The sequence below is a fragment of the Pholcus phalangioides genome, unplaced genomic scaffold, assembly GCF_987345545.1.
Source record: "Pholcus phalangioides strain wild (caught in Gottingen) unplaced genomic scaffold, Ppha-v1.0 ptg000017l_1, whole genome shotgun sequence".
NCBI lineage: Eukaryota > Metazoa > Arthropoda > Arachnida > Araneae > Pholcidae > Pholcus > Pholcus phalangioides.
The window spans coordinates 17,867,556-17,881,337 of record NW_028301610.1 but is presented as its reverse complement, the minus strand read 5'-3'; the positions used below and the strand labels follow the sequence as shown (position 1 = coordinate 17,881,337).

Below are 13,782 nucleotides of genomic sequence, written 5' to 3'. Positions count from 1 at the left end.
ACTAAATATATCGTAACTAGAGTGCAGTGTAATGCAAAAGTAGGCTTAAATTAGGACATAACACGAAATAAATTATGAAAAATGAATGAAAAATGTATCTACGTTTGATCAAGTATGATAGCGCACGTTTGATAAATGAGTAACGAGACACATGTGGTCTCATTCGTTTGCAGTTTTCTTATTTCAGGTTCAATTGATGATAATTGCAGACGAATGTCCGGTTCTGCATTCAGGCGGCGGCATTTTGCATTTTGTTTTGGTTCCTGTGTACGCGGAGAATCCTGCTTCACAGAGATAGGTGGTTGAGAAAGGCAGCAGTACTAATCTTGCTTTCTCAGACAAGATTTTAAACTCTTCTTGTAACTTGAGCCAAAATTCGGGTAGGCTTTAGTATCGAGACCTCGTATTCTTCTAAGTTTAGGCTGGATGGTCTTTTGTTCACGCCGAATGCATTCAATACCCATTAAAAATCATCGAGCACCTGCTCTTGAGCTGTAGAAAAATAATGTTCAAAAGAGTCTTTCAAAGCTTCGAGATGTGCCTGGATAGCTTTTTGCACTGCTTCTTGAATTTTGAGACTATTTTCTTTCAGGAAGCTCTTTGTTAGAGGAAAGCAATCCACGTCCATGTTATGTCTTCAACACATTCCAACCAATACACAAGTTTCTTCTTGAAAGAAGACACTTTGGCACTTGCATCAAAAACGGTGGGGGTTTTTTTCCTTGTAATGATAAATTCGTTTCATTAATTTTGTTGAAAATGTCGGCCAATTATGCAAGTTCAAACCCGTCGCCAATAAAACATTCTGATCCACCGTAAATGCGGCTACCTCTGAGCGAAGTTCCATCAAACGCGTAAGCGCTTTCCCTCGAGATAACCACCTTACTTCAGTGTGCAACAGCAGGGACACATGGTGACTATCCATGTCTTCGCACATTTGTTTGAAGAGCCTGCTTTTAAGAGGCCTCGATTTGATATACCGTATATACTCGTGTATAAGCAGAGTTTTTTTGATTTGTACTCCGTATAACATATAATATTGCTCATACGGATGCGCAGGCAAAATGGGATTGAAATACATTTAATCTTCCTTTTTTACTTCAATTTCTTAAATGAGTGTTAACTCAAAATTTTGTTAATTAATCGATATGTCATTTTGAAAATATGCGTCTTGCGTTGAATTAAGTGTAAGTATTACCGAAGGCTGCAAAATAATTAAGACTAGCTTGTGACTATTCTGTGTAAATTATCATTTTAAAAAAGTAAAATATAAATTATGAATTTATAAGAGCCATACCATAATTTAACTTTTTTGTCGTTTATTGTTGAAAGGGTATCTAACGATTTAAGGAAAGCTGTTAAGATAAATTTGTAAAAAAGATTGGTTGCATTTGATATTGCTTACCTTTTTTTTCTGTCTGTGAAATAAGACGAGATAAACTTTTCTGAGTTTTCCCTCGTGGAGAATCGTGATCCTACGTGTTATATATGAAAGATTATATGTGCAATCGACACACTATACAAACACATGCCCACATATTTGTCATTTTTTGTCAGAAAAAATGCCAGTATGAGGAGAGCAATCCTCATAGGATAGTTAGCAAAATCACGTGACCTCGCCTAAATCACATTCTGTACCCATCATTTCTTTATTTTCCGATTAGAGATTGCAGACGCATATTCCCACGAACTTCAAAAAATTACCAGCTTCACATTTAAACCCAAAAAAGAGAAAAAAATCGTATTGTAACAAAACTCACTCATTCAATTTAAAGTCACCAAACTTTTTCTGTCGGCGTTTCTGCTTTCCAGATGGTCATTTTGTAGGTGCAAAAAAGCTTGTACCAATGCTCCGACCTGGCCTGGTTTACATTTTTCGTTGCTGTAATTAGAAAGTATTAGTATTACAAAGCCGGCATCGGAGAATTTTTAGAACGTTCTGTTTTTCAATTTGACAAAGAGAGCTGAAATTGAACCGTATCGGAAAATACCCTTTGTGGTCAGCTCAGAAGTGTGCGGCCGCCCTTAATCGTCGAAAGAACTTTTTTTTTTCTTTACATAGCTGTGACAATGACATACTGAAAGTATTTATTGCAAGCCCACTGTAGGAATATGCTATTTGCCACCCCTCCGAAATTGATGCTATGGGCTATAGCCCGCTTAGTCACTTCCCCCCCTCCCTACCAAAGATGCGTCGCAGTCTATAGACGTCGTTTGTGTTTTATTTCCATGTGTGTAATTTTCAGTTTTTTCCATTTTGATTCTATATTTTCTTTACTTCGCTAATTATTCGCCTACATTTTTTTGCACGGAGCGGCCGCGGAGCCCTTGGAGCCTTTTTGCACGGAGCTCCGCGGAGCACCGGTTGAGAACCGCTGATTTAGTCCATTCTCAAATCTCTCCCACTTCAACATGCCAGCTTCTGCTTCTTTCTTGCCCACAAGTCCTTTCCACACTTCTTTCGAAATCCCTGGCTTCGGTCTCCGGCCCTTATGTGCCACTGGGCGCACGTGCAATTTTTCTCCCTAGTTAATTGGTTCAGCTGTCCATTTCAGTCAAATGGCTTGTACGTTGCATCGAGTTAATGTCTGTCTTCACGGGGAGAACGACACGAGTGATTCGAGACTTGCGAGCACGGGGAGCCACCACTATAAATCTTTGCTAACTTTTCCGACACAACTCTGCCTCTTTTGAGGTAACGGAAGTAAGGTGCTTCGCATCAGTCCGGGGTTGTGAGCGGTTCTATCTATCTATCTCCCCTCCCCCTTCCGCAAAAATATTGTAAAATTGGGAGGTCAAAATAGATCTATTCGGGGGGAATTTTATTAGCGTTACCCCACAAGAATGCGGCTAACAAGGCTACAAATATTTAGGAATATTTTGTATTCAGGAATTTTTGCATATATATATACATTATGCATTTCTACTTTATAGATTGATTTCAGACTAAATTTATAGTTTAAATGCTTTTTATGAATAATGTCAGTTTTCGGACACAACTCGGGGATATGACCTGTAACGTCTACGGGTAGTTCTGGGATACTAAAAGTAATTATCTCACTTCTTCCTGCAATGTTAATTAACTTGAATTCTTTATTTCTTTACCTGTGAATTTTTCCCCCACCTGTCAGTGTCCCCATTACCCAGGGCCGCAGCTAGAAATAATTTTTGAAGAGGAGTTGTGTGGGTGGGCAGACAGAATAATAAACTTGATCATGTGATAAGCAAGTACCTACATCACTTGCCCCCTCAGGGCGTGTATAAGTTAATTATGTGATGAACTAAACCATATGACCCCCCTCCCCCCAGAAGGTATGTTCCAGATTGTCTGCCTTTATACGCGTACCGATTTTTTTCTCCCATGAAATACCTATAAATATTTTGGGCTCCAAACTCTTCGTTATGACCTTTCCTTATCGGTTTCAGAGAGCGCATCAGCGCGAAAATGTTAAAAATAAACTATGTTACTCGTCCTCTTATTACGTAAATTTTCTCTCATCATCAATATCGTAAAAAGCACCTGAGTCCCGGAAAGTCGACAAAGCTTTACGGTGCCCTTTCAACTCTGATTTAGTGGCCCTACGAGAGTGGCACCCCCAAAAACGCCGCCCCTGCACCAGTGTTTCTTTGGTCACTCTTTGACCTGTTCCCTTGCTTGCTAGGTCATTCACATGCATTTTACACACTGTCTACGTCACTCTTTTGATCACTCACCGGCGAGGTCCCTCAATCTCTAGGTCACTCTTTGCAATTCACGAGCTTGCACTCTGTTTTGGGCCTCCCACCCATGCTTACAAACCCCTTAGGTCATTCTTTTGTAACTCTCTAGATAAAATTATAAAATATTGGTGAGATATTCTGGTTAGTTACGATTTCCATCATTCCTTTGGATATCTTACCACAAATATATTGTTGAGTAGGTAACTTTCAAGTAGTAACTTTCGAATAAGTTGATTGTATCATGGGCATATATAGCAATTCTAATGTAATATTTTTTAAGAACCTTATTTTTCCCCCAACAGAAAAGTTAATTTAACATCTCAAGGAAACAACTTTGTAATAGTGTTATATATTTTTCTTTTTTCATTCGCATTTGTTTTTTTTACATACTTATCTGAACATTTATGAGCCACTTTAACACTAAAACGTCATTAGACCGTTAGATCGTTTAGACCGGAAAGCTATGCGACCATGCGAATACACTAAGATTGAGGTTTTTGGATACCTAGAATACAAATGTTCTGTGTTCTTTAATTGGACGAAGCTCTACCTATAACAACGGTAGCGGTGAAAATGATCGCTATAGAGATTGTGTGCTAATATGATTACCAAAAAAATCTGAATTAAACAGTCTTCATAAGTGAACATTGAAATAATACTGAAAGATTAGATGTTATACCATAGAGTTTGCGTTTTGCCAATGCCCATTTCGTACCATTCAAAGGTGTACTTTTGAAGAAGCTCATTGTCGTGCGCTATTCAATTCATTCAGCGTTTCTATCTATCTTGACGCTTTTACTACATTAGTTTGTAGTAAAAGCTAATTAATGTATTAGAACTATTAAAGAGAAATATTAAAGTTACTTTTAATATTTCAGGGTGTGCCGTAAAGTTCACTCAAGTTTTGTAGTTGAAGAATCCTCACTCCTAGCAAAAAGAAAACTTTCCAAAAACAATCCTTTTTACGACTTATTCAAATTCAAGTTTATTTATCTACGTCATAAACATGCATATTCATACAGAAAAGGGTAAATTAAACATTCAAATCATTGAAAATGCCCATAAAGACGAGTTATATGATCACCCTTTTGATTTCCAGATACAATGGGAATATCGCCTATTATTTCGTCTTACCGTCTCATGAAGTTGGAACTAGCATCTAGTTTTAAAATTAATTTAAAAAAAAAATCCAACAGATTTAAACATTGAACAAAAGGAGGGTTTGAAGAAAAAAGATTGCAGAGCAATGTCATTCTTGAATTCTATTCAGTATTAAAATGTTCAGTTTTGACCGACGAGCTACTGGTATTACTGTTTCTCAGTAAGTTGTTAGGTCATCCAAACGGTTTGTTGACACGACACTATTCCATCAAAATTAATGACCGCTGTAACATCGGTAACTAAAAAAAATTATTTTTATTTATAAGGTGTTATATCCCGGAATTTTTAAGGTTTCCGTGACGTTTGATTCCGCGGTACATCGAAAAGCTCTCGCGGAACCCCAGTTGCAAATTTATGCAGTAGAACAGGGGTTTCTACCGTAAAAGCTTCCGCGGAACCTTTGATGGGTATGAGACATTTCCGTGGAACCCATGATAGTACCGTTTCGCAAAGTGTGCGTCGCGGCTCCTAGGGGCGTCGCCAAACTTTGTCAGAGGCATTATGGCAAGCTGGAGATAATGGTTTCTGTCCATATTTATACTTTGAAGTGGTTCTTTTATATAGGAAAATATCTAACAAACTATTCTGGGGTGCCCTTTCCTCTGCCCTCCCCTTGTAGCGGCTCTGTCCATGCCTATCCTGGGATAGAGTTCAATGAGCTTTCTTTTTGCGGGGTTTTTTTTGCATGGCTGTTTCAGCATTAAGGGTGACCCATCATGGGTTCTCTGGGAAAAGAGATGTTCTGTGACCCCATATTTAGCTGGTAGTAACAGCTTACATATTTATACACACTTACACAAGAAAATTTACCCGAGTCGGGGGAGATAAAACTACTATTACCGTTTTCACTGTTGTTTAGTCATCCGAAATGGTCATCTAAATTTGTTAAAGTATGTGCCACTTTTTTGTCAACGTGCAAAATAAAGAACAGCGTCTGTAATAAGAACTTTTTAATTTGTAACCTCACCGGGTTCCAAAATGTTTTAGGGATGCATGACGTTTGATTTCGTGGAACCCAAAATAATTTCTCATGTTACTCCACGGTTCCGTGCAACACCAGTTGGAAATTCATGTCGTAGAATGCCACGATATAGTGTTTGGGGTGCAAAAACATATTTCAGAGATAAAATTACATTTATTGAAAGTACAGTGACTCCAGTTATCCGGATCGCTTCGTCTCCACTGTAACAGGTGAAGGCATGGGCGGAGATACGGGGGGGGGGGCGTGGGGGACATTGCCCCCCCCCCCAGCGTCAAAGGTGGAGTCGACTGATCTAATGTATATATGTATTGACATCATCATCGTGCCCCCCCCCCATACTTCCAAGTCTATCTCCGCCTATGGGTGAAGGCAGCGAAAGAACTGACTGAACCGATATGTTCAGGCAATGAAACATTTTAACAGTAGGCCTACGCAAGTATAAAATGTGAACAAAATTGTTGTAATAGTCATCCAGTTACATTTACATACTAAAGCTAAATTCGCTTTTCACTAAGAAATAACATTCATTTCTTGAATTATTCAATCATCCGGATGGGAACTGGTCCCAATTGATTCAGATAATTGAGTGCTACTGCATTATTATACTGCGATTTTCAACCACTGTTCCAGGGCATTTTCGAGTCCTCGGGATCCCTCGGATCGGATAGGAACGTTTTAAGATACGACAGTTCTGATCTCATTCCTAAGGATGCTGTGGATGCCATAAATTCGATAATCTCTACAGCCTGATGATAATCACATATTTTTTGAATTATTTGTTTTATTTAATAATAAGAAAACTTTTTTTACATTTAAAAAGTGCATTCTACATTATAATTTTAAGAAATTATTATATTGAATGTTTATAAAATAACTCGATAGATGGCGCGCGAAATAAAAATTGATTATTCTTTCTGATTCTGCTGAAATGCCCTTGCATACGGCAAAGCTGCATTAAGAATACTTTTCAAGCGGCTTTGGCATAGGTATTGACAGGGCTCCAGCCCTGGGGCGCGAGACAATTACTATCAATTTTTGTGTTTTCATGTTATGAATTCGCTATGGGCCCCGTGAAAAGTCTGGCTTGGTGCCCTGCTCCAGGATGTGAGACCATGAGGTTACGGGGCTGACAGAGCTCCAGCCTTGGGGCCAGTGCTGTCTTGACGCATTGGCCCACCCGGGCACGGCCCTAAGAACGAGTAATAGTTGAATTTTTCGGGAGCTTTCCAGGTAGGATCTCAGAAAAATCACTTGGCCCGGGCCCCATGATGCTCTTAAGACGACCCTGCTTGGGGCGCAGGACGATTCTCATTGTTATTTCATTTCTTCACGCTAAAATTTTTCTGTAGAGTGGCCGTGCTTCCACTTCACGACAAACTTTCACGGAGACCTCTCAGGACTTGAGAGGGCTCTCGCCAGCAGACAAATTTTATTGCTTGTGTATTGAAGTATGACCATAAAAGAAACATTCGAGTATTGATTAAAAATACTATTAAAATAATTAACGGTTTTCTTTAGTTATTATGTACCTTGAATCATTTATTTTAATTCATAAAAAAACGTTTCTATATCTTTAAATTAAAAAAAAAGTTGCATTTTACATAGTTTGAGAAAAATTAACATATATAAAACTGGCAAAATAGCTCGGTAGATGGCACTTTAAATAATAAAGTAACCTTGCTGATGTTGCTGAAATGTCCCTGAACAGAAACCAGGACAGAAACCACATATTTCTTAACATCATTGGTCTTCAGCATGCCCCCCCCTTCCGCCATAAGGGTGGGGTTGACAGAGCTCCAGCCCTGGGGCCCGCGACAACTACCATAATTTTTTTTTTGTTTTTTTATGCTTCATCGTAGAGAGGCCCGTAAAATGTCTGGTTTGGGGGGGACCCATCAAAGATTCCAGTATAAGCACTCTGCTACAGGATGTGGTGCCATGAGGGTAGAGCTGACAGGTCCCCAGCTTTGGGCACCGGGATGATTCTCATTATTATATATTTTTCTTTTACCCCAAAAATTTTTGCTATACTGGTTCTGAAATTGCAGCTAGAAATTGTGAGGGGGACCATGGCAATACCGTCTTAAGGCATGGGTCCGCAAATGCCGAGGGGGAGCTCATGATGTTGAGATGTTGTTGCAGTTCTCGAGAGTATGTATATCAAGTGGGAGGCAGACATATTTCTGGCCGGCCCTGACATCCTGTAGCAGGGCCACTGGATCTTTGGCGGACTTCTATAAGTCAGACTTTTCACGGGCCCTTCTATAGTAAATTTATAGCATTATTGTCCCGGGCCAAACGACTGGGGCCCTGTCAGCCCCCCACTCCATTCGTGGGAGCCATGTTTCTGTCTAGTTAACGAGAAGGAGGGCCATCGAAAAATCCATTTGCCCATGGGCTATGATGATCTTAAGACTGCCCTGGACCACAGGGAAGAATCCAGTTGGAAGGCAGCTTCGACAGGCTGCAAAAGACGCCTGCATACAGCCGTGAACAAAAATTCAGATGTAAAAAAATAAAAGTGTTTAAGTGAAATATGGTGGGAAAAAGTGTAACTTCTTTCAGAATGACATAAAACTGCCTATGAAGCCGTCTTAACGGTGTATCGACAGTTCCGCACGGTGCATTTCCGCATGTGGGGAATTTGGGCATGACGTCTTATTTGCGACCGGGACGTTTGCGACCGAATCGAAAAACGTAGTGTTTGCGACCGAAACCACGGGGCAGCTAAGGGACGATGATGGGGATCTAGCCAATACCTTCTAGAGCAGAAAGCCTGACCCCGAGATTCATGACGTCATCGAGATCCGTCCTAGAATCGTCTTCCCTGTAAGATCGTTTTCCAGCCGTACCACACACTGTAACGCCATGTTATATATTTCTTTCTTAATGTTACAAAAAAAGAGGTTGAATTAGCAAAGAATTGAGCACTCGAAAATACTCGAGTTTATACATAAAATTCAACATTATTTTCAAGTATCAATTAGGGCCAGAGTTTTTATGAAAACTTGACAATATTTCAAAAAATTTCCCTAAGAGATTTTTTCGGAATTTCATTTCTGTTGATTTTAACCAAAAAAATATCCATTGAATACCAAAAGAAAATTGAGACCAATTCAACTATATAAGGAAGAAAAAAGAACGAATGAATAAACATGCTTTACTTTGCTCCTTCCAGAAAATGTTAATGTGAACTGTGGATTAAATATAGATTATTGCATGATTCTCATTCGTACACAAATGCATAACATTCTATGCTAAAGATGATTCAAATAGTAAAAATCTATTTCAAAAATAGTTTTTTTTAAATATGTTGTAGAGCCTCAATATATATTCTTATATGTATTATTATTATTATTATTATTGTACTTTGCACATTGGCTCTCTCTTAACAAGCACGCTCTGGCCACGTGAAAGAATCTCAGTACATTCTGTACTGAAACACGAGATGCTCACTGAAAAAGTGGATGAACTTTCCTGTGCAGTATGGGAAAACGGTGTTTGATCATGTTCATAACTTAGCGCACCCAGGCATCAGAAGAACGATCCACCAAATCCGTTCTCGCTTTGTTTGGCCTGGTATCAATAAGAAAATAACAAAATGGGCAAAAACTTGCATGGCTTGTCAAAAAAGTAAAATTCACAGACATGTCAAATCTCCTTTGAAAGAATTTCCTATGCCATCTGCAAGATTTGACCACATTCATCGGGACATTGTGGGTTCATTAACTCCATCAAATGGTTATTCTTACTGTTTGACCATGATAGATCGTTTTTCCCGCTGGCCAGAAGCACAACCAATAAAAGAAATCACAGTTCCAACTGTAGCGGAAGCCTTTTATAACTGTTGGGTATCCCGTTATGGTGCTCCATCAGTTATAACAACTGATCAAGGTTGACAATTTCAGTCCCACCTTTTCCGCTCTGTCCTACAACTTCTAGGCACCGAACGAGCTAGAACTACCGCTTTCCATCCTCAAGCGAATGGTTTGATTGAAGAATTTCATCGACCACTAAAAACGGCCATTAAATGCCATAACACTGAACGTTGTGGAGCGAGGTATTACCAACTATACTTCTGGGCTACCGAGCCTCTCTAAAAGCCGACCTGCAGTGTGCGTCAGCCGAACTCGTGTTTGGTACGCCCTTGCGCCTTCCCGGCCAATTTTTCGACTCCACGAATGTCAACATTGACCCTTGTGACTACGTAAATAAGTTACGGGACCACATGCAGCAGCTCCGTCCAGCGCCAACAAAACATCATAGAAAACGTGCTGCATTTGTGTATCCAGAACTGATGAATGCTACTCCGCATATTACTACGTCGGGATAGTGTCCGTCGACCCCTCCAGAGACCAAATGATGATCCCTTTCTTGTCATTGACAAAAATGAAAAAGTGTTCAAATTTGACATCGATGGCAAAACAGTTTCGGTTTCCATTGACCGCTTAAAACCAGCATTCTCCCTCTTGGAAGATACAACGCCGCTGGTGGCGAAAACGCAAACTAACGACTCTACGTCAAAGAATTTGAACACGAAATCGAAACCACCAGTGACCACACGATCTGGACGTCGAGTCCGGTTCACGGATTTTTATCGTGTCCAACATTGACACTGGGGAGGGGGGACTGTAAAGCCTCAATATATATTCTTATATGTATTATTATTATACTTTGCACATTGGCTCTCTCTTAACAAGCACGCTCTGGTCACGTGAAAGAATCTCAGTACATTCTGTACTGAAACACGAGATCATCACGTGATCGGACGCCCCTTCGGAGAGTCCGAAGGGCCACGTGTGTGAGAACATCAGTTCAGCTCCAGCTCTCACACGAGATGCATCCATGTCGTCTTTCTCTCTCTTAATATACGTACTATGTAAATAATATCTTCTATATAGCATCATAATTAAAGATATAACGTATCTAAAACTACGTCTCATTCATACGGAGTCAGATGCGCTACCGTGACCACTTAGCATTAGCAATGTCACCAGTTTCTTCTTTGCATAAAATTGTTTTATTATTTATAACTTCTCTTAAAAATTCAATTTTATTCGAAGATTCTTTAAAAATAAGCTGGAAAAAAGATCAAACCAAGAATAATACGTAGATTACTTTTGAGAATTATGTTATGAAGTAAAGTGTGATCTATGTTCAAGACAAAATATGTACCTGATGATATCTATAGGCTGGGAGGGAGCAAAATTCTATCCAGTGTTTTAAACTGCACACATAGAATTACAACACAAGAAATGAAACTTGCTAGCTGAATTGAAAAACGTGCGCGGTAGCCCAGGTCGATGGGATACTCGCCTAAAGTACCGAAGGATATTTAGAGGTGTCGCGAGTTCGATAACCGGTTCGTCCTTGTCAGATAACTTTCCTGACACAGGGGGTACAACAAAAACGGCGACATGACCGCAGAAAAAAATTGCTACCGCAGGAAGTCCCCCATCGAGGGGTTAGCGCACTTACCTCTCGATGAGTATAAAAAACATGCCTGCCGTTCGGAATCGGCAATAAATTGTAGGTCCCGGTCTAATTAGCCCTCGTGTGCAGAAAATGACCGTGGTGCGACAAAAATGATCATCTGAATTGAAAAACAATAACTGAACATTTTCATTAAACATGAATTCAACATCATTTTTCAGTCATAATGTAATTATATAGAACATTATTAACAACTACAAGAGTTGGACACGACAAACCCCTTTAACCAAATTTCGTATGATTATGAAACTTTCATCGTTTAAACACATTCTTTTTCAGTAGTTAGATACTCTTTCCACTCTGAGCATTTAAGTTTTTTCATCAAAGCATGTGAGCAATATATATATATATTGTCACGTTTATTACAAACGGATCAAACACGGTGAATTATTTTATTAGACTAAGAGCACAATACAGGGACGAAAGGAATAGCGTGACCGAACACAACGAATACGCAGATCAAACTCCCCAAAAAACAAAATAATCAAAAAGAATTAACTTAAATCACCATAGCAATCAATTGTTCAAAGAAATGAGATGAAGACAGTCCTTTGTAAAGGCTTGTAGCCCTCATACGTTGCATTGCTCCCTCTTCACAGAAACAGCGTCCCGCTGTTTGTACGACGGCTCATGAGACTCGTTGTCAGCCTTGTTCCTCCTTAGGATTGTCGTCGTTGGAACAGGAACTGTCCTGAGCGTCCGGGTCATTGTACGGTTTCATACGGAGCACATGAACAGCATTTCTTGATTTCCGCCGTCGTGAAGCAGGATCAAAATCTTCTACCTCATAATTCACATCTGATAATTTTCGCAAAACTGTATACGGGAATGGTCGTCGAGGAATAACATCAACATGATTTCCGAGCATCTCAGCGACATTGGGAGGATTTTGAAAAATAGCGGCCTCACCTCCAACAAAGGTCGCGCGGCTTAGTTTTCCTCATTTCGTCGATTCGGCAACTGACTAGAACGTCTATACGGCGACGGGGATCTGTAGCGGCGTGTCGGCGATCGTCCACGAAACGGGCTTGATGGAGGGGTCCTGGCGGCTGGTATGCTGGTCTCGTCGGTTATGCGGCTGTTACTGGGGTATGACGAAGCATGACGTCCTTGGCTGTTGCGGTAGGTGTCAAAGATGGCCCTTCGCTCTCGACAATAGCGTACGACGTGTCCGGGACGTCCACAGTGGAAGGAAACGGGACTGTTGTCCTGTGTACGCCACACATCAGTTTTCCTCGGAAGTTGTTCCAATGTTGGTTCCAATCTTGCCGTCCTACGGGTATGCGTCAACTGGCGCTGTCGTCTTGATCCAGGAGAAATCGGCCGTTGACGTTCTCCAGACAGAGAAGCGAGCGACTTTCCCACTTCATCCCTTACGACAACCTCGATCGCTTGCAGTCCTGGTTGGTGCGTCTCTGCTGGTGGCATGGTTAAGCGCTGCATCTCCTCACGCACAATTTGACGGATAAGAGATGACAAATCCTCTTGTTCCTCGATAGCAGCTATAGGAACAACGTTTGGGAGTCTGGCAAATTCGTCCGATCCTTTTCTGCTGCATTTCTTCTATGTAATGACACCACTTGACGAATTCAGTAGTGGTGGTGACTTCTCTCATCAGCAATGCCTGGTATACGTCTTCGGCCACTCCTTTCATGAGGTGAGATACCTTGTCCTCTTCTGACATGGCCGGGTCTACTTGATGACAAAGTCCCAATACGTCCTGGATGTATGATGGACTTGGTTCGCCACTCCTTTGCGCTCGACTCTTCAGCCGTTCTTTGGCTCTTCGAACGTACAGCTCGGTGTCACCAAAGGTTTTCTTCAGCTCAGCTTCGAACGTTGACCACGAAGTGAGTCTGTCCTCGTTGTTTTCGAACCACTGCCTCGCAGTACCTTCGAGGAAAAAGTACGCATTGGCCAAGCGATGACTGTCGTCCCATCGGTTGAACACCTCGTCGGATCTTGGTCAGGATCACCTCTGAAAATATTCGGCTTCCGGGTCTCTTCCATAAGAGCTGCAGTGCGTATTGTAGAACGTTCTTCTTCTACTCTAGTCGTCATGGCTCGAGAGCGAATAGTCCTTGTAGATGTCACGTACAGTCCGTATTCAGGAGGAAGATTCTGTAATCTATTATTTAGAAGACACCAACGAATAAGGCAAATACACAAAAAAAATAATAAAAGTTTTACTTTTAGTTTTACTAAAATTACTTTTATTATTTTTTTGTGTATTTGCCTTATTCGTTGGTATCTTCTAAATATTCTTGGGCAAAGTGGATCAACTTTTCTATGTAATCTATTACTCTGCCGAGAATCGTCGTTAGAAGCCAGGCTGATCACAACTGTCGGTACCCGGCGCCTCCACCAAAAATGTCACGTTTATTACAAACGGATCAAACACGGTGAATTATTTTATTAGGCTAAGA

The 13,782-nt window shown here is 40.6% G+C and overlaps 1 pseudogene; it reads right to left on the bottom strand.

The window, feature by feature from the left end:
- Window positions 1-12,286: 12,286 nt before the first annotated feature.
- LOC149072467 (uncharacterized) lies at window positions 12,287-13,417 on the bottom strand (annotated as a pseudogene).
- Window positions 13,418-13,782: the final 365 nt, after the last annotated feature.